At 36.3% G+C, this 27,547-nt stretch overlaps 1 long non-coding RNA gene across 2 annotated transcripts in view; it reads right to left on the bottom strand.

The window, feature by feature from the left end:
• The window catches only part of LOC138920359 (uncharacterized), a 94,765-nt gene extending 69,751 nt beyond the window's left edge, over positions 1–25,014 (bottom strand). For both annotated transcript variants that reach the window (XR_011431412.1, XR_011431413.1), the window contains exon 1: positions 24,861–25,014. This is a non-coding gene — a long non-coding RNA (uncharacterized lncRNA). The remainder of the gene's footprint in view (positions 1–24,860) is intronic.
• Positions 25,015–27,547: the final 2,533 nt, after the last annotated feature.

Genomic DNA, 27,547 nt, shown 5'->3' with positions numbered 1-27,547 from the left:
AAAGGTTTCGGAAGAGATAGTCCTACTGATCCCTTAATGATATTTTTAAAAGAGGTGGGGTAAGAAAAGCCAATGATATTTCCAGGACTTAGGGACCACATTACACTCCTGTGCAGTGCCTTTTTAGCCTGAATTATGGCAGGTTCCTACCCCATGATGCGTACTTTTGTAGGAGACTCTTGACTTTAAAATTTCTTAACAAATGCCTGAAATCATTCAGTAATAACTTTAAAGCTTTATTCATTAATAACTTTTATGTTTACCTGTTAGATGGATCTTGGTTCTCCACTATTCTAGTTTTATTTCTATAACTCAAGTAAACTACATATCCTCCTGGAAAGGTAAAATAATTTATCATTTATTTGTCTTATTGTGATTTTTTGATTAATTCAGTTGGGTTCCCAATTCTTTGTTTGTACCACTAAATTAAAAAAAATCAGAGGAGACCCTGAGGATATTAGAGCCTTTAGGTAGGAGGAGTACATACTATCAAAGGGTATCAAAGTGGAAAAGAAATCTGTTTCACAATATTCTCTTCAGCTTGCTCTCTTTCTCTCTCTAATGCTTTAATAGAAAAATAACACGACTAATGTTAAAAATCTAAGCACTTTACAGTTCAAAAGAACAGTATGTCATAATCTCTCACTTTGATTTAAAAAAGTTCTTGTTGGGATGTTCCATTTATTGATAACATTATAAATTCTAATTGGTCAATACAAGTCATATAGATAGATAAGATAAATTCTTAAAATTTTTTCAAGAGACAGATAGCTCTTAACTTAGAACTAAAATCCTTCGTATAAACCAAAGATTATCTCATCAAGAATTGATTACAGTACCTTTGTAAAATACTTTGAAGTCAGGAACTCTTATGCCTCTAGCTTTGTTTTTCTTTCTTAAGATTAGTTTGGATAATCAGGGTCATTAGTGGTTCTATGTGAATTTTAGGATTGTTTTTTCCATTTGTGTGAAAAATGCCATTGAGATTTTGATAGGAATTGCATTGAATTGGTAAATTGTTTTGAGTAGTATGGACATTTCACATTATTATACTTTTAATCCATGAACGCAAGATGCATTCTCATTTATTTATATCTTCTTTAATTAAATTCATCAATGTTTTGTATTCTTATGTGTACAAGTCTTTCCCCTTCTTAGTTAAGTTTATCCTTAAGCATTTTATTTTTTTTATGCTATTGTAAATGAGATTGTTTTCTTAAATTCCTTTTCGGGTAGTTTATCGTTTGTGTATTGAAATACAACCCATTTTTGTATGTTAATTTTATATCCTGCAACTTTACTGAATTGATTTATTAGTTCTAAAGGGTTTTTTTTTTTTGAGTCTAGATTTTCTAAAGAGCATGTCATCCGCTAATAGATATTTTTACTCCTTCCCTTCTATTTGGATGCCTTCTGTTTCTTTTTCTTGCCTAATTGCTCTGGTTAGGACTTCCAGTACCATGTTAAATAAAAGTTGTAAGAGTGGGCACCCTTGCCCCCTGTTCTGATCTTAAAGAGAAAGCTTGCAGCTTTTTACCACTGAGTATGATATTACCTGTGGGCTTTTCATATATGGCCTTTATTTTGCCAAAGTAACTTTCTTCTATTTCCAGATTATTGACAGTTTTCATCATGAAAGGGTGTTGAATTTCATCAAATGATTTTTCTGTAACCATTGAGATGATCACGGGATTTTATCCTTTACTCTGTTAACGTGGTGTGTCACATTAATCAATTTTCATTTGTTGAACCATCCTTGCATCCCAGGGATAAATCCTACTTGGTCATGGTGTATGATTCTTTTATTGTGCTGTTGAATTCAGTTTGCTAGGAGAATTCTTGAAGCTGGTATAGAGACAGACATCTAGACCAATGGAACAGAATAGACATCCTGGAAATAAACTCACACAAGTATAGTCAATTGATGTTTGAAGGGGTGCAAGGAATACACAATGGGGAATGGATAGTCTCTTCAACAAAGGGTGATGGGAAAAATGGATATCCACCTACAAAATAATGAATTGTATTGTTATCTTATACCATACACAAAAATGTCAACTCAAAATTGATTAAAGACTTAACTGTAAGACCTAAAACTGTAAAACTCCTAGAAGAAAATGTAGGGGGAAATCTCCTTGACATTGGTCTTAGCAATGATATCTTAGGTATGATACCAAAAGTGCAGGCAACAAAAGCAAAAATAGACAAATTGGACTACATCAAACTTAAAAGCTTCTGCAGAGCAATGAAAACAATTAATAAAGTGAAAAGGCAATCTATGAAATGGGAGAAAAAATTTGTAAGCCATATATCTGATAAGAGGTTAATATCCAAAATATGTAAGGAACTACTTCTACTCAAGAGCAAAACAACCCCCAAATAATCCAATTAAAAATGAGCTAAGGACTTGAATAGACATTTTTCCAAAGACATACAAATGGCCAACAAGTATAGGACTAGCTATTCAACATCTCTAATCATCAGGGAAGTGCAAATCAGAACCACAATGAGATATCACCTCACATATATTAGGATGGCTATTAGCATAAAAACAGAAGACAACAAATGATTAGGATGTAAAGAAATTAGAATCCTTGGACACTGTTGGTGGGAATATAAGATGGTGCAGCTGCTATGGAAAATAGTATGCATATTCCTCGAAAATTAAAAATAGAAATTCCGTATGATCCAGCAATCTCACTTCTGGATATACATCCAAAGCAATTGATCTTGAAGGGATATTTGCACTCCCATGTTTGTGGAGCACTAATCACAACAGCCAAGAGACTGTGGTATATACATACAATGGAATATTATTTAGCCTTTAAAAAAGAAGGAAATCCTGCCATGGATGAATCTTGAGCCTTGAGGATGCTATACTAGGTGAGATAAGTCAGTCACAGAAGGACAAATACTGCATGGTACCACTTACATAAGGTATATAAAATGGTCAAACATAGAAGCAGAGTGGAATGGTGGTTACCAAGGACTGTGGAGGGGAATGGGGATTTGCTATTCAACAGGTATACAGTTTCACTTATGCAAGATGATTAAGTTCAAGAGATCTGCTGGAAACCCTGTGCCTATTAACATCACTATATTGTACTCTTAAAAATTTCTTAAGAGGGGATATCTCATGTTAAGTGTTCTTAACACAATAAGAAAATTAAAGGAATGTCTTTAAAATAAAGAAGAATTGATAAGAAGGTAAGAATTGTGTCTTCAATTATCTCAATCTACTCATCAGGCCTTATGAATCTGAATCTCAGTCATCTTCAATTATCTCAATCTACTCATCAGGCCTTATGAATCTGAATCTCAGTCAATGCAAATGAACTAACTAAAACGTTCCTTTGTCATATACCAATTCCACAAAAATTTGTGGACTATGTTGATTCCATTAGTTATACAGATCAAGAATACTATAATTTTTGAAATTTTTACTTTTCTCAGTATTCTATCTTTTCCACAAATGTGGGATTGGAATATGTATTTTCACATCAAATTAGCATATACCCATCAGCTCTTTTATGTTTGAGGGCTTTCTAACAAAAGTTAGAAAAAGGCAATTTCCATCTAGAAGTAATAGTAGACAATATAATTAAATCAAATTAAATTCTATCACACTTTTTAATGACAAAGCTTTACATTTTCTTTTTGTTTGACAATTTTTAAAGAAAGGTTGTATATACTTTTTAGAAAATAAAGATATGAATCATGATTAGGAATAACAATTATAAATATATATAAATAGTTGTATACATGAAGCTGCAAAACAGAGCTTTGCTTTTATTAAATGGATCCTGTTTGATGTGGTTTTATGGTATTTCTACCATCTTCTACTGTTGTCAGGCTGTCAGCTGTCTCATTTCAATTTTGTCAAACTTCTTAGCATTTCATTACTCTCTTTATGATAGTGTCCTCTTTATTTGGGAATTCTAACCTAATTTGCTTAAAAAATTGAGTAAGTGTTGAAGTCTTTTGGATATGGATAGATGATTCTTTGATGGACACTCCTCTTGTTCCACATTCCTGTTGAATACACTGAGAATCATTTCTCCATTTTTGCCTCATTTCTGCACTCATCAGTGTTACCAACACAGCTACCACAATTCTAACCATAATATACAGTGATCTGTCATCAATGAAAAAATTCTTCTTAATAGTGTCTATAGGCTACATTCCTAGAATACAGAAAAATAAACATATTGCAATGAACTTTCCATTCTTTCTTGAAAATCTAGTTGAAGTGATTTTTATGTCTAAAGACTTGTCTGATTTCTCCAGGCATATATACTAGCTTCAGATTTACTGCCATTTAAATTTCCTGTACCATGCTGTACTTAATTAATATACATTTATATACATAACATATTATATATAATATGTAATATAAATATATTGATTATTCATCATTACATAATTACATAATATATGATACATTATATATAAATATATTAAATATATATAATATAGAAATATAGATAAAGACATATGTCCTATGAAACAAAATTGAAAAATCTATGTCATCAGAATGTTTTTAAAAGAGTAAGACATTAAATCAGAGACTGAATTTTTTATGGCAGCTGATGTCACCTGCTTCCCCCGCCTCATCACACCTCCAAATCAGATGTACTTCTGGTGATTCAACTTGAGATTCACTTTCTTCTTAAGCCACTGTTTGAGCACTTAGGCTCATGACTTGGTATCTTTCTTTTCATTCCCAGCGAAATTATGGTTAGCATTGCTCATCTAGAAATTATCACTTACTATAAATTCAATCAAAGAAATGACTTGGGAATAAAATCTGGAAAGCCAAATCTTGCCATTAGTATGATCCTGAATATCCACAGTTACAACCTATCCCTGGATCATTCTAGATACTTTGCCCAATAGCTATGTCTGTATAATATTAAAGCATCACAAAGAGAAGCAAAAAATTACTTAACTATCCAAGTCAGATTAATGCTCTTAACAAGTATTCTAACATAGCTATTGCTTCTTGAGTAATATGTATACAGGACTCTAAGAATAACCCGATGGCAAAGTTGACCATAGAGATAAGAGGATAATAGGGAGGGGCCGGTCCAGTGGTGCAGCAGTTAAGTTTGCACATTCTGCTTCGGCGGTCCAGGGTTCGCTGTTTCGGATCCCGGGTGCAGACATGGCATCGCTTGGCAAGCCATGCTGTGGTAGGCGGTCCACATATAAAGTAGAGGGAGATGGGCACAGATGCTGGCTCAGGGCCAGTCTTCCTCAGCAAAAAGAGGAGGATTGGCAGCTGATGTTAGCTCAGGGCTAATCTTCTTCTTCAAAAAAAGAGGATAATAGGGAGGTGATCCAGCTGGGCCTAATCTGATCATATGAGTCCCTTACAGGCAGAAAGTTTTGTCATGCTGGTAGCAGAAGCACCACACAGAGAATCTAAGTATGAGGAAGACTTCATGCACTGTTGATGGCTTTGAATGTAGAGGGCTCCCCTGAGAAGGAATGTGGGAGGCTATTATGAGCAGACAGCAGCCGCCCGACAGCTATCCAGAGAATGTGGAATTCAAACCTCCAGTCACATGGAAGTGGATTCTGCAAACAGCCTGAAAGAACTTGGAAGTAAATTTTCCCCCCAAGCCTTCTGATAACAGCCCAGCCCAGTCAACACCTTGATTTTGACCTTGTGATACCCTGAAGAGAGAACCCAGAATTTTGACCTACAAAACCGTGAGATAATAAATAGGTATTGCTTTAAACCACTCAATTTATAGTACATTCTTATTACAGGAATATAAAATTAATACAAGTCAGGAATTCGACAAGACAGGAATTCTATAAGGCAGTAATTCTCAAATCTGCCTTGAAGCATTTGCACGCAGGTATATAAGGGAGCAAATGTTTTCATTTCTCTTGAATAAATACCTAGGAATGGCACTGCTGCAGCATATGGTAAGTGTAAGTTTAACTTTATATACAAGTCCTGAACTCCTGTTTTACAAAATGGCTACTAGTACCATTCCTGCTGGCCATGTATGAGAGCTGTAGTCTTTCACATTCTTGCCTTTTGTACCGTATTATGAGTTTGGAAATGCTATCTTGTTTTCTATTTTATGCAAGAGTTTGTTTAGAATCCCTGCTAAAATTCTTTGTTTTTAAGACTATTTTGTTTAACATTACTGTAGCCATTCTGTCTTTCTGTCGCCTACTGTTTTCGTTTTATATCTCCTTCCATCCTTTTACTTTTAACCTACATACCTGCTTTCTTTTAAACTGGTTTTCTAGTTGACAGCACATAGTTGGGCTTTGCCTTCTTATCCAATCTTGCAATTTTTGCCATTTATATTTTCTGTTTAGATCATTTATATTTAATATAATTATTGATAGGGCTGGTTTTAAATTCACTGTCTTACTAGTTGTTTCCTATTTTTCCCATCTGTTCTGTGGTCTTTTCTGCCTCTTATGCCTTTTAAAAATTGAGTATTTCTATGATCGCATTTTACCTATAGTATGACTTAATTAGTTGTGTTGGTTTTCTAATTCCCATTGTGACAGACTACCACGAACTTAGTGGCTTAAAACAATGAAAATTTATTCTCCTACGGATCTGGAGGTCAAAAGTCTAAAATCAAGGCGTTGGCAGGGCTGCATTCCTTCTGAAGGCTTCCATTTCCTTGCCTTTTTCAGCTTTTAGAGGCTGCCTGCATTCCTAGTCTTGTGGCCCCTTCCTTGCATGACTCCAACCTCTCCCTTTCATTGTCACATACACACTACTGATTGTGTTATCCTGGCTTCTTCTTTTAAGGACCCTTATGATTACATCAGGCCTCCCCAGATTCCAGAATAACCTCCTTATCTCCATATCCTTAATCACATCTTCAAAGTCCCTTTTGCCATATAAGGTAACATTCACAGGTTCGTAATATATATATATACATATATATAAATGGTTGCTTTAAAGTTTATAATAGAAACAATTTATGAAAGTCTATCTTCAAATAGTATACCACTTCACAGTGTAAGAACTTTGCAGCAGAATAATGTTTTTTTTTTGTAGGGGAAGATTCGCCCTAAGCTATTATCTGTTGCCAATCTTCCTCCTTTTTTCTTCCCTTTTTCCCCTTCAAAGCCCCAGCACATAGTTGTGTATAGTTATATGTTCTTCTGGTTCCTCCAAGTCAGCCACCACCACAGCATGCTTATCGACAGACGAGTGGTATTGTTCCACTCCTGGGAGCCAAATTCAGGCCACTGAAGCAAAGCATGGTGAACTCAAGCACTAGGCCATTAGGACTGGCTCAAATAAATTTTAAATATATTTTCTCCTTTCCATTCTTTTTGCTTTCCTTGTACATTTCACTTCTCCTTACGTTGTAAACTTGACGATATATTGTTAGTGTTTTTCATTAAATACTGAATTATCTTTTACATTTGCCCATTGAAAAATAAGAAAAATAATAGTTTATATTTACTTGTATTTGCACTGTTTCTGGTGTTCTTCTTTATATAGATCCAAATTTCTATCCATGCTATATTCTCTTTGCCTAAAAAACTTCCTTTAATATTTCTTGTAATGAAAATCTGCTAGCGATGAAATTTTTCAGCTTTTCTCTGTCTGAAAAAGTCTATACCTTTATTTCTATAAAACATTTTGCTGGGCATAAACTTCCGGGTTGATGGTTTTGTTGTAGTCTTGTCAGTACTTTAACGATGTCCCTCCATTTTTTTTCTGGCTAGCATAATTAATGAAGAGAAGTCATCTGTACTTCTTGTCTTTGTTCTTCTGTTTATATTTTTTTGTTCTTTGAGATTTTCATTTTATGCGTGGCTTTCCAAAGTTTGACTATGATGTGCCTACATTTTTGCTTACTTGTTTACATGTCTTTTTGTTTGTATTTATCCTGCTTAGTGTTCTCTGATCTTTGTGGATCTGTGGGTTGTTGTATTGCATTAGTTTGGGGAAATTCTTAGCCTACATCTCATCAAATATTTCTTCAATCTCCTATTTTTTTCTTCTGGAATTTCACTTACCTGTATGTTAGATTATTTGATGTTGTCCCATAACTCTAGCACAATCAGCCTTTTTCAATTTTTCTCTTTTGTTTTATTTCATTTTGACCAATTTCAGGTCCACTGTTTCTTTCCTCAGCTGTTTCCAGTCTGTAGATAAGGCTACTAAAGGAACTCCTGATAATAAATTCCACACACTTGTATTTGACATTTTTGATAGTTTCCATCTCTGCTGAAAGACCCCATTTGTTCCTGTATGATGTTCATCTTTTCCATTGGATTCTTTAATATATTACTCATAGTTATTTTAAGGCCTCTGATTTTTTTCAACATCTGAATCCTGAGTCAGCTTTTGTTAATTGCTTTATCTTTTTAGAATGGATTTTTTTTCCCTTGCTTTGTTTGCACATCTCCTAACTTCAGTTGAATAGTAAACATTGTATTTCATGGAAATGAGTTGAAGTTGAAATACATTGTATTTATGCCTAGAAATGGGTGTGTCTCTTCTTCTGTCATGCTGTTAGCGTGGAAGATTGAGCCAATCTATTCAGTAGTTGAGGTAACTATACATCTTGTGGTTGCTATTGTTATCTTCAATACACCACATGTTTTAAATTCCTCCAATTGTAGGCTTCTGTCATCTTGCACTTGGTGTGGGTCCCGGGGTGTCAGAAGTTTTTCTTTGTTCCTCCTCCCCCTGCAGTTTTCAATAGATCCTAGATATGTATACCACATTGAGGATCTTTCTCTACATTCCCAATGACTGGCCACACCTCTTCAATGCCCACACTGTGGTGCATTGTTCTTGTTCAGCAGACTGTACTAACCTTATGATGGAAGCAGTGAATCTCTCTATTCTCCCAGTGCAGATTCAGTCTTAAGCAGGGTCTTTGTGTCTGAGCTTAGAAAATTATGTCTCTTCATCTTTCCTGCCTGTTCCTCCTATGACAGCCAAACTCTGTGAACTATCTTTGATAAATCTTGGGCAGAAAAGAGTTTTATGCCCCGTTCTCAGCAGAAAGGGTTGATATCCATCAGGATTCTGAGGCCTGTGAGGATTTCTTGCCCTTACCCTAAGGGGCAGAGATCTTTAATTTCTACCCTTCGCCCAGAGGCAGTGAATCTTTGCCTGGTTGCTCAAGCAGAAAGGAGGATTTCCTATCCTTTCTCCAGTGGCTTTACTTGTATCTCTCTCCAGTAGCCCTAGGAGCAGAAGGATTTCTTGCCCCTTACTCAATGGCTTAAGGATTTTGCTTCTCATGGAAACAGGACCTGGGGAATAAGTGTTGCATGCATGTCCCTCAGTGGCAGCCAATCATCTCTTTGGTGTGTGTGCCACTGAGGGGATCTCACTCTATTCTCCTGCTTTTCACTCATCTTTCTTATAACCATCTGGTAGAGGCTCATGAGAAGATTTTGTGTGTGAGTGAGTACTACTGCTGTGTATGGGCCTCTCAGTTATTCGAAACCCATGTGCTAACTTATACCATTCTTGTATGGTTGGCTCCTTCTTCATTCAGTTCAAATCTGAAATGCCCGCTCTCCATCAGCTATTCCCTGATCTCGAATCCCATTTTTTAATATGACAACATTATGACAATTTTTTTTGTCTATTTCTCTCACTCCCAGAAGAAAATAAGAACAATGAAAGAAGAATTTTCTCTAGTATTTATCTCAATATTCCTAGCACCTAAAACATTACTGGGCATGACTAGAAACTTGGCAACTACTTGCTGAAAGAAGGTTGGATGAATGAACATCATAACCCAGTGTGTGTGTGTGTGTGTGTGTGTGTGTGTTTGCGTGTGTATGCACATGTGTTTGCATGTTTGATATCACCAGAGCCTAGAACAATGGCTTGTGCATAGTAAAAACTCAATAGATGTTCATTCAGTAAAAAATATACACAATAGTAAAGACCTTAGCTCAATGTGATACAGATTCAAGAGGTCTAGCCCATGGGTAAAATTACATATATATATATGTTTGTTTGTTACAAATTCCTTTAGGTTTTACTTTTCTTTTCTTATTCTTTTGGTAGCACACTCTCTGCTGGAGCCATCCTTTTCTTTCTTGCCAAAATAAAATTTTGAGTTCTTCTCTTACATTATAAGTGATTAAAACAGCATAAGAGGTTCCCATCCTAGGGGAAGTTGTTTTACGAAAGAACAACAGCTTCAAGTGAAAGGATAAATCTTAACATGGAATTTCAGGTTCCAGCTGATGCCAAGGATAGGGCGATTTGCAGAGGACCGTTCTCCAGTTCTTAGAACTTTCCCAAAGGGTCTGACTCACAAACACAACAATATTCAATCCTCCTCTAGGAGCAGGAGAGTCCAGGTTTCAGGCATATCAAAATTAGTACAATTTTTACAAGTACATTCCAAAGATCAAATCTCATTACAGTATCTTTGGGTTCCATTTTCAATGAAAGGGAGAGGAAAGTCTTTTCTTTCCTTGCCTGTCTGGCTATCTTTCCCTCCTTCCTTCCTTGTTTTCCTTCCTTCCTGAACAAAATCCTTGGAAAATTTTCCATACACACTAAAACTGTAATTGCTTCCTTTCCCCTTTTCATTTTAAAAGGAAGCTGAGCCAGAGAGCCTCCAGCTACATTTCATAAAGGACCAACCCACTGGTTCTCACATCTATAATCAGTGTGGTAACAATACAGGGTCACAAATGATTTCACATTGTAGTGGTCTAAAGAGTTGAACAGGATTTTTCTTTTTATCTTCTCTAGATAAAATCTTTAGATCAGTTCTTGAAGAATAATGGAGAGAGAGAGAATTAATAGCAATTGCGTTACATTATTTCTAGTTTGCAAATAGAATATCTTGACTAATGTAACATGCAAATCTATTAATAACTTTTCTGAGTCAATGTGACTAATTAATTCAATATTCCTTTTTACGATTTGCTATTATATTGTTTTTCTATACTTTTGCATGTTATAAACTTCTATTGTCCTTTATACCACCAGATCTCCATCTTAATTATAACCCAGTTTAAATAAACACATGAGACTGGTAAGGACGGATTTTATAAAATTATTAAGCTGCTTTACTTTACAATTCGATGGAAGGGGTTGCAGTGAAATTTTTGCAGGGCTAAGGAAATTATTTATATTGCTCAGATAAGAAGCAATATAATATAAATGCACATTTCATATTTGCCATTGTTTCTTGTTAATGTTTTCATATCAAAGTTTTATTTTTTTGCTTTAAGCCTTGAATACGTATTTATTAAGACTCATTTAAGCACTAGAGCACAGCTAAAATTCCCTGATTTAAAACATCCAAGCTTCTGATCACGTAAGAAAACCTCAAATATTTGGCACCTATACAACTGGCACCTTTCAACAAATGGAATTCTAAAGAATGCAAAATTACAGGCAGAAGTGAGGAAGAGCTATTGAGAAAAGCCAAAGGCATTGAGTTCAAAGAAATGCCATGGTTGGTCAGGTCTCCGTAAGATCAAAGAGTTCTGGGATTGGTTGGAAAGACAAGCATGCAACTGAGCACACTCCAGCTTAGAGGGTCACAGTGCAAATGAGTGCTGAAGCTGAGCAAAAGAGAAGACGGAGAGCAGTGATGAGCAGGCCAGAGAAAGAGCGGCAGGCGGAAGGAGAAATATCAATGTTTAAAAGAGGGGAAGGAGGGCAAAAGCATGACTAATATAAGATGGACCAGTATGAAACTAGGTGATAAAACATCAAGAAGGGAAAACAGAAAGACAATGGTGTAAAAAAGTGCAAATAAAATTATAGAAGATCCAAACCAAGAAAAAAAGGAAACTTTTCAGAAAATCTTATTATGTTACAAGGCCTGAAAATTAAGAAGTAACTCTATTTAATTTTTATTAGTCCATTTAGCAAATGAAAATGCTTACTTTGACAAAAGGAAAACTAAAATTGCCTACTCAGTTGCAAGACACTTTCTCACATGGCCTATGCATTGCTCGTTAGGGGAGCTCTGTTGATCACTGTTAGGGCTGTGCTTATAGATTAGAAAACTGAGCCACAGACATTTTAAGTAACTGGCTTAAGATGTTAGCCTGATGAAATGAGAAATTGGATTAATATATAGCTGTCCTCAAAGATCATGTTTCAGTTATGCCATTTTCCTCCTCTAGTTTTTGTGATAGATGAAAATATAGTCAAGCTTCCTTCCCATTAATTCCCTCATATTCTATAGGTAATAAATAGAACTACATTTACTATTAGAAATATCTCTCCTCTTTCCTCACACTTCTCCAGAAATAAACAAGACTATTACCCAGGCAATAACACTCCATGCTTATTAACAATCTTGGCTTTGGTTCTGGGATCACTTCCTTGATGAGGGAACGGCTGTTGATTTCAGCCAAGAAGTAAAAATTGAAGTGCCCCCTCCATTAACCCAGTCCTGTGGGTTTCCAAAACTGTAGGTGGATGTTAAAAGTTCATATCACACCTAAACACTTTGGTTGCATCTTCATGGTAAATGTCATGCAATTTACCTTTTAATGCCCAAGTCATATTACACTAGCCATATTAGCTAACTTACGTTTCTTATGACTGCTTCCTTCAAATATTAAGATGCTAACATTGCTGTTGGAAATGGTTAACAGTAGATTTACGAGAACTGATTCTCATTAGGTTGATTCTGATGGATTTTATTGGGTTAATATATATGGCTCATGCTTGTCTTTAGGGCTAGATGCATGAATAAAAATATATTTTTTGAGATCAGAGAGACGATAATTCTGTTTTCACATTTTCTTTTCATTTGCAATGGAGATCCTTGGTCCAGATTTCCCCCTCTAAATGGCTACTTGCATTATTTATTAAAAAATTACCTTAAAAGGAATGATTGTTGGAAGTGGAAAACTGGATATTTGTACAAAACTTACTGAAAATAAACAAAATATTAAAGAAACGGAGGAAGAAATGGTGGAGTATCTCAGAGACAAAACTCAAAACTAACATTTCCCCATTCCATACATATTTCTGTGAAAGTTCTTAAGTCTGTCGAAACAGTTAGAACTCTTCTTCAATGTACAATATAATCAACCAAACACAATAACCATGAGCAATGCACCCTATTGTGATATCAATAGTGTGAAGAGATTTATCTCATTTTATTTAGTCTGTTTAGTTTTTCACAGAAAAGTAGCATCATAAAAGTAGTGGATATGAAAGAGTTATACTTTAGTCTATAGTATAAGTGGGGAAATAGGTGAGTCATGTAACTTGTCAAAGGCTGTCAAATAACTGAGAAGAAGATCCAAGACCAAAACCCAGGACTTTTCATTTCTAGTCGTATTTTTGTCATTGTTTCTATTGTTTCTGAGAGGATAATAGAAAGTGTTTTTGAATATAAACCAAAGCTAATGATGTAAATACTATTTATTTAAAAATATTTTTAAAGCAATAATTGATGCACAGAGTAGTAAAGCCCTGGTTTGATTGCCTGTTCATATCTGACATCTACATTTTGACACTGGATTACGTTGGTACTGATGTCTTCATGACAGAAGCCGACTGAAAGTGAAGTCAGGCTATCTAGGCAACTGAAAAATCTCTATAGAGTTCAAAGATTCTTTCTAGGGATAGAAATGGTATAGCCATTCTAAACTTGAGCTCCCTAGAAAGGGCTCAACGAAAGAAGAAAACAGTGTAAAGTGAGGGGACCAGAGTCATGACCATATATGTGGCCAGTGGCCTATGGAATAATTAATCAAGGTTTTTTTCCCCAGCAGCATTATTAGTGATAAATTGTTTTGTACATGAATCAGAATGACCAAGTGAAAACTTCTGTTCATAGAAATCATTTACACAGTGTCTTCACCTGGAGTTCAGGGATCTGTGAATTTATATAGGAAAACTCACATCTCTATTTTCATACAACTCTAATTAAAAGTTAGCATTTTCTATAACCATGAATGTACCATCCACAGTGATATAATCAGTACATTTTCGTCAGTATAGATCACAGATATTTTCATATCATATTACAGTTTGTGTAGATATTTCAAAATATTTTTGCTAATCTTATTTAATGGATTAATCACATATCAAAAATATTATGATAATTATACTTTAACATACTATTTTCCTTTTTGATTTTTTAAAATTGGCACCTGAGCTAGCATCAGTTGCCAATTTTTTTTTTTCTCCTCCCCAAAGCCCCCCCAGTACATAGTTGTATATTCTAGCTGTGAGCGCCTCTGGTTGTGCTATGTGGGATGCCACCTCAGCGGGACCTGATGATTGGTGCAATGTCAGCGACCAGGATCTGAACCAGCGAAGCTCTGGGCCATTGAAGCGGAGCGCACAAACTTAACCACTGGGCCACGGAGCCAGCCCCCTAGTTTTCCTTTTGAATTCTCTGTTTTATTTTATGTACTTAAAAATATCAGCCTGTCCACAGACCAGCAAAGTGATCCATTACACAAGAAATTGAGAATTTCTGATCTAGTCTAAGCGCCCAATCTAAACCATCTAATCTCCCTCCTGGGTAACTATTACCTTCCTCATTGGTCTCACTCCCTCTATTCTTGCTATTCTGAGATCCAGTCTATATTCAAATACAAGAGGGTATCTTTAGACTATGTAAACACCATCTTACTCTCCTGATCAAAACTCGCTTGTGCTTTCCCAATACATTTAAACTCAAATCAAAATTCTATATCCTGGTCTAAATGCCAGGTATCTAGTTTCTTCCTCTTTCTCTGACCTAACCACTGCTCATATTTTGCTTTATTCTCCATTCTGAAAGATGACATGAGTGGAGCCATATTAAAATAGAGCCAGAACAGCCATTTCAGAGGAATTGTTTTGCTTGTCTCATTTTCTTTATCTTCTAAACTGGACCAAACCATCACATTCCAAGAAGGTAAGGACAAGAATATCCTATCTGTAAAGACGATGAATTGGACTTTGCCGGTGACCAAATCCCTAGCCAGTCAATTACAAGTGTAGCCTTTTGACTGATGACTGAATCTCAAGTCAATCTATGAAACACAAACCTAGCCTTACCCCATCTAGCACCAGTGAACTCTTCTTTAATATAGCTTACCTCATCTTCCTTTTTCCCATAAAAATCCTGAGCTCCTCTCCTGTAATCTGGACACTATTTGGGTTTCTGCCTGAATCTATGCTCCCCTAATTGCAATTTTTTGATCCCAAATAAACGCTTTGCCTCTTAAACTGGTTTCTGTTTCTATAGGTTGACAGTATTCTCTGTCATGCTGGCTTTCTTGCTATTCTATTACACCAAGTTCTATCCTGATTAAGGCCTTCAGTTTGACTTTGGCTGTTAGTGCTGCCTGGAATTCTTTCCTTCCCCCACACCACATCTTTGCAAAGCTTTTTCTCCCACAGAAGGTCTCAGCTTAAATAACACCTTTAAGATTATTCCTGACTACTCAAACTAAGTGCTGCTTCTTTCCTCTCCAAGTCACTGTCGTATCATCTTATATTATTTGCTTCAGAGTTTTTTATCACTATCTGAAATTATCTCGACATTTATTCATATGTTTATTATCTGTCTTTCCTTTACCAGAGTGTAAGTTCTAAAGAGGGCAAAGACTTCATCTGGTTCACTACTTTAAGTCCTGTGGCACATAGTGGGAACCCTAAAAACAGTTTTGAGTGAATGAGCCTCATCATTTTATTGATGAGGAAACCAGGGCACAGAATGCTGAATTAGTTTCCTTGTCATTCCAGACAGTGATATAGACACTGAAAACATCCGTAATTAAACTTTTAATAGTCTGTTGGTATTTTATTTTTGAATACAGTTAACAAATTTATCCAGTATTGAAAAATATAAGCTTGCTTGTATCGAATGAGTTTTTTAGTGATTTGTCATACTCCCTCCTGAAAAGATTAATCATCTAAACACAAAGCCTAGATCCTTTTTACAGCACTGGTTGACTTTCTCTAAAATTACCTTGAAGTCTTAATTTTAAAATTATCCCTTCTTAGGTCTGTATTGGTCCTTGGATTTTTTTTGAAGGTGAAGATCAGCCCTGAGCTAACATCTGTTACAAATCTTCCTCTTTTTGCTTGAGGAAGAAGTTCCCTGAGCTAACACCTCTGCCAATCTTCTTCTACTTTGTATATGGGACACTGCCACAGTATGGCTTCATGAGCAGTGCATAGGTCCACACCTGGGATCCGAAACTGTGAACCCTGGGCTGCTGAAGTGGACCACACGAACTTAACCACTACACCACCAGGCCAGCCCATTTGGATGGTTTTTATACAACAGTGCCCTCTGAGTTCAACCAACATTAGATAGTCGACCCAATGCTTCTTAGCTTATTTAAAGATAGTTCATTGTTTTATTTATCTGGTTGTTAAATAAAAAATATAATCATATACTATAATTAGTAGCTTAATTTCAAGAGCACGGATTCATTTAGTTGTCAGTTTTTTGGAAATTTTTGAATGCGGGTTAAATATCATGTTTCATTAGCTTTCATGCAGATTTACAAAAATTAATATTTCCTCTCCATAAAAAGACTCGACTCTAATAGATCTAGTTGGCTTATTTTCATGAAATAGCTGAGCATCCACTGATACAAATAAACAATCCAGCTGAAAACAAGACATTGGCTGGTCTTTCAAACCAGCTGAACTAATAAACCAACTTGTCAGTGCTGTTCTCCCCGGAGCATTTTTCCCTTTGATGCTGCTAACCTGTAGGTACCCTCATTTATTATAGGATTTGCATTTGCGATACTGGTCAAACCATGTGAAAACCTAGATGTTTTGGATAAAACAATAAACAGATGACCTAAGTGGGGATTAAACTTTTACAAAAGAGCTTTCTCTGCTTTCGTCCTAGAATCTGTTGGTGTTCAGCCTGGCAGTGTGATCAAAGCCAGAGATGTCTGGAACAGAGTAAAGACAAATTATGACTGCCTCACAGAATAAGCACTAAGCAAGTTAGGCAGGTATGCAGAATTCTCGTGGAAGCAGTGATGTTTATGTTTCATGTTATGACAATAGTGAGAGTGAATCTGGATGGTAAAAAACCGAGTCATGCCAGACCACTGAGTCCGCTATGTGTGTGCCTGCTGGGGAGTTTGCCTTTGTTCTTTTTAGGGGCACTTGGCTTATTTTAATGGCTTTTCCTTGCCTGGCATAATCACCAGCTATGTGATTAACCATGTCTAGTTAAGTTATTTCATCACATCAAAAGTAGTGTAAAATAGCTTTTCTGTTGACTGGAAAGCTGAGTTTGGTGGTTATGAATGTACCCGACATCAAAGAGCTCTATTATCCACAGACTGCATGGAAGCCGGCCAGCAGCATTGAAAATTTCCCCTCTATTGCTCCTTCCCTTAAGTGGAGTCATCACCCACTAGACTGGAGGGAAGGAGGTGATTTCTATAATAAGCCATTCTTGCACTCTTTATCCAAATAGCAAAGATGGTGACCAGCTGTTTTGTGTCCCTACTGAAGGCAGATAAAGGGAAAAAAAAATGTTCATGCTGTAGCAGGAAAACACCACTCTGTACTGCTTAGAAAAAGCACTGAAGAAGTCTCTCATTCCAGCTTTTACTCCTAGCCAATTGTGCAATTATGGCTAAACTGTTTAATTTCTCTTGAAGCATCTATAAAAGACTAAAACTAGTTTAGATGGTCTGAAATTCTTTAGGTCACTAAATTGTAGGCAATTTTATAACCTAAACTTGGAACAAACGAATGAGAAATACCCGAATATCAGTCCAGAAAAATTTCCATATAGAGAACATTAATTATGTAATATGTCTTGACAGCGCCAAAACAGAATAGGTGCTTCACAAGGTCTAATTAGATTATCCCGACAATCAAAAGTTTTCATATTTTTATGGTATCCTTATCTCAGTTTGGGTTCCCCAAAAGCAGATCCTGAGATGAGGATTCATGTGAAAGTGATTTATTAGGAAGTGTTCCCAGGAAACACAGGTGGGGAAATGAGAAAGTGGGGCGAGGAAAAGAAGGAAGTTAAGGAAGGGTGCAATATCAAGCCAAGGGCTGCAAAATACAACATTAGGCCAGTCATCCAGAGGACCAGAGTTGAGATTCAAGCCATGTTTGAGAAAAAAGTGGTAGGGAAATCCAAGAGAGCTGAGATACAGAAAAAAAAAAAATATGTTTCCTTAAAAGAATAGTTTCTTCCAAGATTTCTTCAGGTGAGATGATTCTGACAAGTGAGGGAGTCTTCAGCTTGGAGGGTGCCTGGAGAGTGTATTATCTCACTAATGTCTACTTTATCATCATTCAGCAGGAATTATATTCTGATGGCAGCATGGTACTTGGATTACCATTACTGGATAAAAGCAAGATGGCAACATCATTGTAGAATTCCTAAGAACCCAGTGTGGTCTGGTTAGGTTCACATAGTGTTCAAATAAAAAAGATAGCATCATGTGACAAATGAAATTAGCATTTTGTATGTCATTCTTCCTCTGTGAATCTTTATGAAAATCTGGCATCCAAATTCTGAGGAATTTAAGGTTAAGTCCATAAAACGATGGTCTGATTCATCACATTTTTTTTCTTTCCTGATTTATCATACAAGAATGGCTGAAATAAACCATTCTTCACTTTTTAATAGCATTTATGTACCAAAATACACTTAAGAATAATTCCTTGATTAAAGTTATGTCAGACTATTAGAAGCTTTCCTGAGTATTATGGCCAAGGGCAAAAGAACGAACAGAGAATTATATTGCACTGATGATACCGGCCCTACATTAAACCCAGCATATATGGGGTTAGATTAAAATCAAAATACTCATTCCCTGCTTACTCCCTGGCTTTCTGGCTCCAGAATCCACTATCCGCCATAGAGACAAATGGCCAGGATAACTACCTGGATTCATTATCTCCTCTTCCTCCTCTCTGTAAGTAGTCTCAAGGCCAAACACAAGCTGGTGGCAAAGCTCCCACCAGCAAGGTCATATGCTCCCTCTCCCCTACCTAAAACCCCAAATAAAAGCCCTTCCTTTTAGCTTTCCGGGGAGATTGGGCTTTCAGTGTTAGCTGCACTTTATCGTTGCTCAGTGCTGTGCAATAATAAAATTCCTACTTTCTTCCACTACACCCGGTGTCACAGATTGGCTTGCTGCACAATGGGTGAGCAAACTCACTTCAGGTTCGATATCACTTATATCCTCATGATGGGAACCCAAACCCTTATTCATTCAATTTATCCTAAAATTTGATTTAGAACCAATTATCTTCACATTTGTATTATGGCTTTGAATCATTGAAAAGAATCTCTTTCCCTTGACTTTTCCCCATATTTATTTTAACATTCAACTCTTCACCTGGCCACTGACACGAAAATGTCCTTCTCTAAAATCCTTCAAGAATAGCATAAGCAGTTAAGTTGAAAAGCAGAAGTAGCAAGTCAAATGAGTATGGCAAGGTGGCAGGCGAATCCTGAGAGGAGGAAATAAAATGAGAAATTGACAGCATCTGGGATTCAAAGGATGCAAAAAGATCCTACTACATATAGAGGGGGAGAGAAATTTGCCGCGACACTGTTTTCAGATGGATGCAGCAAAAGAGGGGCTGGATGGTTGTTGTTACAGTTATTTTGTTGTTCGTTTGCATCCAAATATATATACAAATGGCCCATTTTAACTTGAGAAAGCTACCTATCTCTAAGCACTGGTAGAGAATCATCCTATAAGACAGGGCTAAAAATACCCTGAAGAGTTTCCATTAGAATTAAATAAAATAACGCGCACGAAGTAGTTAGCACATTTGAAATACTCATCAAGTGGTAGCTTCTATTTTTATCTCTCAGCCACGGCATAAGTGCCTGGTACCTGATTTGTCAGGATTTGTTGGTTTTTTGTAGTTTTCCTATTATTGAATAGTGTAAGAATAAGAAAGTTACCTTATTGGGCAAAAAGAAGAATTGCACACTCATTACCTACAACTCAATGCCTACAAGGTGGATGTGGCACAAATTTTGGAACTTACTCTGAAAAGATATTTAAAAGGATGGTAATCCAGGGAAATCAACATCTGAAAAAACTATTATTAGATCACCAAGATGTGAATTTTTACTTTGTCAAATACCTATTGCATGACAATGTCTTCCGGAAGTGGTCATCATTCTATAGATCCATAAATCAAATTGATCAGCTATATCCTATTAATTAAAGCATATAATTGTATCTAACAGTGTTTTCACAATCGCTCTACTAAGTAACCTTCCAGATTTGTTCTGCAAGTTCTGTGGAATATAAAATAGCATTTGTTAATGGATAGTGGAAGCATTATTTTTATTAATGTAAGAAAGATGAAAGATTCCAATTTGAAAAAGCACGCAAATACAAAATTTAAAAGCTTATTTATAGCTTTCTCTTCTCTTTGTGTTTGGCGGTTGGATCCTAGTCACCGTAAGACTTTTGCTCAGAAAGAATATCAATTTGGATGGGCTGAGACAGAGCAGAATTGCTAAAGGGTTAGGGGATATTTAGGAGTGAGGTAAACCAAGTCTTAGTTGTTGGTGAGGCCAGAGAGATTGGGGGAAGAAACATGTTGGTTGTGCTAAGAGTTTAGTTATTCTGTCTCATATAATCCTCACAACTTGCAGAAGATGAAAGGGATACTCAAGCAATAAAGTAACTTGCTAAGGTAAATGGCTGTCCGGATTCAACGCCAGGAGTGTCTGACTCCAAATCCATGTTCTTTCCTCTATATCTTTCTGGGCACTTCCATTTTTAAAGAATTTCTTACTTTAAAATGTAGTTAGCTCTGCGTTTTTAGATATGTTTGTATCCCTGGAAACCAAATGACACAGGGTTTGTCTTCTTGAAGGTACTGTTTTATTCTAAGATATCAAGGGAGCACCCTGCTCGTATATTACTGTCATATGTCTTTGGCAGGTATGCCAAGTTATCTTCCTTTTCCTAAAGCACAGGGGGGAAAACGCAACGCTGTGGCAGGTTAAACAGAGGCAAGAGAGCCAGAAAAGAGAAAGTAACTGTCAGAAGCAGGATAAGACTGGCAAATGAGAAGAATTACATAGCAGTTGAACAGAAAGAGTTGAAAGAACATAAATTGATGCTAATAGGAAGTATAGACAAGCAGGGGTTATGAGACCTTTGGTACTTTTTAAAACGCAATGATATTTTGATTTTTTGGTGGAGAGAATTGTTGTAAAATGGTCTTTCAATGACTTTGCGAGTGAGTTGTGTCTCAATTTCTGCAGACCATTGGTTTATACTGACATATGAGGACTCTCAACATTGCCATGTGATATTTCACCCCGAGTTTATTCTATGCTAACTGAAAAAGCCAATCCAAAAAGTGTTGTCATCTGTATTAGCAAACTTTTACCACCATCATGCTACATAACCAACCACCTCAAAACTCAGAGGCTTAAAACAATAAGCACCTATTTAGTTCACAAATCTGTGGGTTAATTGGATGATTTTGCTTATCTTGTGGGGACTGTGCACATATTATGAGGGATGGCTGGCTTTTGGCTGATCTCGGATGGCTTGATGGAATGGCGGCTCTGACTGGGCTCTGTTCCTCTTGCCTCTCACCCTCAAGCAGGTTTGTGCTCTCTCAGGGAGGACAGAATGCAGAAGCAGGAAAGCCCAATTATCAAGCATCTCCCAAGTCTCTGCTCATGACATGTTTGTTAATATTCCATTGCCAAAGTAAGTCACATGCCAGAGCCAGAGCCAGAGTAGGAGGCTCTGCACGGACAGGACATACTGCAAAGACGTGTACTCAGAGAGGGGGTGGAATCTGGGTCAGTCGTGTAAACTACTGCATGACCTGTGTCTATACGGTTTAGGTTTCTGCCAAGACAAACAAACAAAGAAGCCAAACACACATTTTTAAGGGGAAAAATATATGCAAACCAAGAATTTCAGCAAATATAAGACACAGTTTCCCAAACCACATTAGTTCTAACACCAGGGGCACTGCAATTACTTTTTGCCTTTTCTTAACAGCAAAAGGGAGAGGGAGCTGAGTAGCTGTGACTTGAAATAAATGAGTCAGCTGCATTTATATTTATTGTGGTTACTGACATATTTGGACTTTTTCTATCATCACATATTCTGATTTTGTTTACTGCTCCATATTTTCGTTATTCATTTTCTCTTTCTTGACCAACTTTTTAATATTCTCTACTGTTTTCATCTCAAGTTTGGAAGGTATACATTCTATTTATTTTCTTTTACTAACTGCTTGAAAAGTTTTCGCAAACATGCTTAACTTAATATTTCAACCAAGAGAGAATTAAACCACATCCTTCTTCTTAAGTCCACTTCTTCAGCGAATTCACCTTCATTATCTTATTACTTTTATTTTCTAAAGTTTTATACTATGTTTTTAAACATTCCTAAAGTTTTCATTTTCAGGCAATACTGGGTTACTTATATTTTTGAAACTCACCTGCTTAAGGTATTTCAATAGTTTCCAATTGTATTAGTAGTTTAAAATATTTCTTTAAAATTTTTCAAAAGGAAAACATGAATATGGTATAAAAGAAAATATAAATATGGTATAAAATTCAAGACATTCCAAAAAAGTGTAAGTGAAAAGGCTGTCCTCATCCCATTCTGCCGTAGAACACAAGCCCTATTTCAGAAGCAAACAATTAGCATCTTAATATATTTTACGCAAATGCAAGCATAAATACATATTTGTGTGTGTGTGTGTATATGTATACTTGCTTTTTCATTTTGATTCAGAGACTATTATATACAATGTTCTGAGTCTTGAGCAGCCTTTTTTGTATTATTACTTTACAGTATTTCTCTTTGCAACATTACCTCCTCTTTAAATTTTTATGACAAAATTTTCTTTTAGCACATTTCAAAGCTGCGGATGAAATCAGTTCCTGCTTTTTATTGGCTACTTTGTGTTCCGCTGTAATAACACACCATATTTTATTTAACAAAGTATCCTATTAATGGGTATTCTATTTGTTTCCCATCTTTCACTCATATACTGCAATGTATAATCTCTGACCTCCAACAGTGTTTTATCAAACTTTTTGACCTTTGCCAATTTGATGAGTGAAATTTGGAGTTTCATGGTTTTAATTTGCATTTTTAAACATGGCTAATATTGAGTAACTCTGTAATCTTTTTTTAATAAATGGTCTGTTCATAATCTTGGTCCATTTTTACATTGGGTGATTGGTCTTATTCACTCTGAATGGTGATTATTGACTAGCAATAAAAGTAATTAGCCATTTCCTGTAATATAAATGGCAATATCACTTTTCACTTAACATTTGTCTTTGGCCTTTGTTTGTAAATGCTTTGTAATGGATTTTTTAAAATATTAAGTAGCAAAATTGATAGATACAATCTATAATAATTTCTATATTTTGTGTCATATTTAGAAAGGCTTTACCCATTTCAAAATTATTATTTTTTAATTGTCAAATTTTTTGTATTTTTTAATTTTTTATAACAAATTTATAGTTCACTTTTTTGTATTTAGATATTTGATCTTCCTGAACTTTTCTTGGTATAAAATATAAGATACAGAGCCAACTTTTTCCCCCAGTTATAACAATACATGTATTAAATAATCCATTTGTTTCTGAATTAATGTGAAATCCTATCATTATTAAACACATACACAGAGTTATCTATGGATTTTCTATTCTGTTCCACGAATCTATTATCAGCAAACACCCTTTTATCCTCACTTCCTTTCCTAAATGTTCACTCTCCCTTCTTAAATCTGAAAGAAACCCAACTCTGCCACGAAGGCACTTCTTCCCCAGGAGCCCTCTCAAGTGATGACAGTTTTTACTCCACCATCACTTCTAACTCTGTTTGGCAGGTATTCTCCCTGCCCCTCACTGCTACTTACTGCCACCAAGCTGACTGGTTTCACTTAAAATTCATGACCACTATCCTCACACGAGCCTTTAGTGCTGCCTAGGGTTCATACCTGCATTTCTCTCCTCAAGCCTCCAATAATTCCTACACTATTCTCACTCTCACCCCATGAACTTGTTTTATATCCCGCCAAGCATAGAAGCAATCAAAAGAGAATTTCTCTGCAAGTTTACACTATCCTATCTATCCATTTGAAGACATCTATGCCCATACTCTCTCTTCTCTTCTGCTACTACGGAAGCACTGTCTGTGTTCTTTTCCCAGGCCAGTTCCTATAGTTATGCACCTAATCCACTGCCTTCCTTATGCTCAAGGACATTGTCCAGACATAATTCCTACTATGTCCTACGACATCCGTATTTTCCTTTCAATGGATTATTTCCATCAGCATAAACTTTCTATAAAATCTCCCATTTTAAAAAAGAAAAAAATATCCTTGATTCCATATCTACCTCCAGCTAAAGCCACAAATTCCTCCTTCCACTGACAGCAAAACTCCTCAAAAGGGTAGTCTACACTTACTGCCTACAATTCCTCTCCTCTATTCTAGATAGAACGCTCTGCAATCAAGATTTCACTCCCTTAACTCTATGGAACATTTTCTTTCCAACGTCATGCATAATGTCCATGTTGTTGAATAGACACATCAATTCTCAGTTCCCATATAACCTGATTCAGATAATCATTATCTGCTCCCTGAAATATTTTCTCCTCTAGGCTTCTGCAATGACTTCTGATAGGAACTATTTAGAGTCAGGCCAAACTTCACAAGTTGAGGGCATAGTCCTCCATAACTCTGCCTTCACGTCAGACACCAGCCACTACTCTGGGGTTTCCCAGATCAACCTCACTTCTGATCTGTTGTCTACAAATTCAGGGGTTCCCACTGCCCCCTCAGGTTCAATAATTTGCTAGAATGACTCATAGAACTCAGAAAAGTGCTATACTTACAATTATAATTTTAATAGCAAAAGTATACAAACCAGTACCAGTGAAAGGTCAAGGTCTGGGAGGGTCCCAAACATGAAGCATCCTTGTCCTCAGGACTCTTTACCCTCCTGACATGTTGATGTGCCACAATATGCAGAGTACTGTCAACCAAAGAAGTTCACTTGCGCTTTGGTGTCCAGAACCTTTACTGAGGTTTCATTACATAGGCATACTTGGTTGAATCATTGGCCACTCAGTTGAACTCAATATCCAACCTCCCTTATCTCATCAGAGGTTGGTCAGATTGATGATGCATGACTCAAAACTTCCCAACTCTCTAATCCCATCGGACCACCAATCCAACTATGTGGTTAGTGTTTCTGGCATGGCTAGTCCCCATCTGAGTCATCTCATTATCATAAACAATCTAGCAGCCCTCCAGCAATAACAAATACATTCCTATCACTCAGGAAATTCCAAAGATTTAGAAATTACCTCCCAGGAACTGGGGATAAAGGTCAGCCAAAAGCATTATTACTCAGCCTCCCACATTATCTTGGTTGTCCTCTTACTTCACTGGCAACGCCTTCTCCATCCCCTTTCCTGGTTCTTTCTAATCTCCCCCATCTCTTATAGGCTGACGAAGGATTTAGTCCTTGTTTCTCTAAGGTACTCTCTGAGTGATCTCATCAGTTTTATGTCTTCAAATATCATCTATATGCTGAAACGTACCCAAATTTATATGTGCAGCCTGGAATTTCCCTTTCAAATGTAGAATCATGCATGAAAGTACCTATGTGATATTTCACTTGAACATCTAATAGGCATCTCAAATTTTATAAGCCCCAAATTTAACTTCTGATCTTTTCCCTATAAACTTACTCAGTTTGCTTTCTCAATACCTCCTCTTCACACTGCTTCTACTGTTACCACCCTTGTCTATATAAAATCGTCTTGTATCCCTACTATTGTAATATTATCCTAACTTACTTCTTTGCTTCTTACTTTCCCTGTCAGCAGTTTATTCACAACACACAAGCCAGAGGAGTCCTTTTCATGCTTGTCAGATTATGTCACTGTTCTATTCAAAGCCCTCCAATGGGTTCCCGTCAACTCAGACGAAAAGCTAAAATCCTTATCATGACCTACAGAACTTTACATGAGCTTGAACTCATTACCTCGTACTCTCACGGTGGTTCTGTTAAATCCTAGTTCTCTTTCAAGTTACTATGAAACACTGAGTATGCTTTGACCTCATAACCTTTTCACATAGTGTTTTCTGTTCTTAGAGAATTTCCCCAAGTATCTACAAAGCACACTCCATGACTAGCTTCACATTTTTACTCAACGATCACTTTATCAGTAAAGCTTCCCTTAAGCACACTATTTAATATTTACCATCCCCTCTCAAGCATTGCTCCTTCATATTTATTTTTTCTCCATTGCTTCCTGCTTTATTTTTTCTCTATCCCACTTGTCATCATCTCATATATTTGGTATTTTGTATTTTAACTTTTTCTGTTTTTTTCCTTTGTTTTCCCCTACTAGAATATAAACTCCTTGAGAGCAAATAACTTTTTTTCTTATTTTTTCACTACTCTACCCAAACCGCTTAGAATAGTGTCTGACTTACTATAGGTACACATTAAATATTTATTAAATGAGTGAATAATTCTGTATTCTATCTTGTTATTTTATTTATTGTATTTTTGTTATGATGTTTTAAAATATGGTAGATCTTGTTACACTAATTAAACAGGGAGACCATTAGACTGATGTGGCTCTAATGCCCTTGCAGCCTACCTAAGCAAATCAAAATCTAAGCCTGTAAATGCCTGAAGGTTACGAAATTGAAACCTGAGGACGACCAATCACAAACACCACCCAGGCTTTAAGCTATAACCAACCAATAATTTCCTTACTTTGCTTCTGCCTTGTCTTTATAAAAGTCTCTCTGAGCTCCTGCTGGTGGTGCACTCCTAACGACTTCCAGTTTGATCCTGCCCTATTTGAATAGATTTTTCCTGGAGTGAACTCTTGAAATTTTTAATATGCTCAGTTTATCTTTTAACAATCTAGATTCACCTCCTTAAGTAAGCCACATGCCAGAACAGCTGGGTAACGTAAGCAGGGAGATGGGAATTCTGAGAAGGAATTCAAAGGAAGTAGCAGAAATAAAATCACTATAACAGAAATGAAGATTGCCTTTTATGGGCTCGTCAGTAGATCGGACATGGTCAAGGAAAGAATCAGTGAGCTTGAAGATAGGTCAACAGAAACTTCCAAGCTGAAATGCATAGAGAAAAAAAAGAACACGTAAACACACACACACACACAACAGAACGTCCAAGAATTATGGAAAAATTGCAAAAAGTATAACTGGGATACCATAAGGAGAAGGAAGGGTGAAATATTTGAAGCAATAATGGCTGAGAACATATGACAGTCCCCAAACCAGAGAGCCAAGAAATTCAGAAATCTCTAAGCATAATACATATAAAACAAAACCTAAACCGATGCCTATCACTTTCAAATTGCAGAAAACCAAAGGCAAAGGGAAAATCTTGAAAGAAACCAGAGAGGGGAAGTCACCTTACTTATAAAAGAAGGAGAGTCAGAATTTCAGAGGACTTTTCATTAGAAACCAAGCAAGCAAGAAGACAGCGGAGTGAAATACTTAAAGCATTGAAAGAAAAAGACCACCAGCCTGGAATTTTATATCCAGTGAAATTAATCTTCAAAGGTG

The sequence above is a fragment of the Equus caballus genome, chromosome 23 (assembly GCF_041296265.1).
Source record: "Equus caballus isolate H_3958 breed thoroughbred chromosome 23, TB-T2T, whole genome shotgun sequence".
NCBI classification, from domain to species: Eukaryota; Metazoa; Chordata; class Mammalia; order Perissodactyla; family Equidae; genus Equus; species Equus caballus.
Note: the sequence above shows the minus strand (reverse complement) of the source record. Positions and strands in the feature narration are given on the sequence as shown.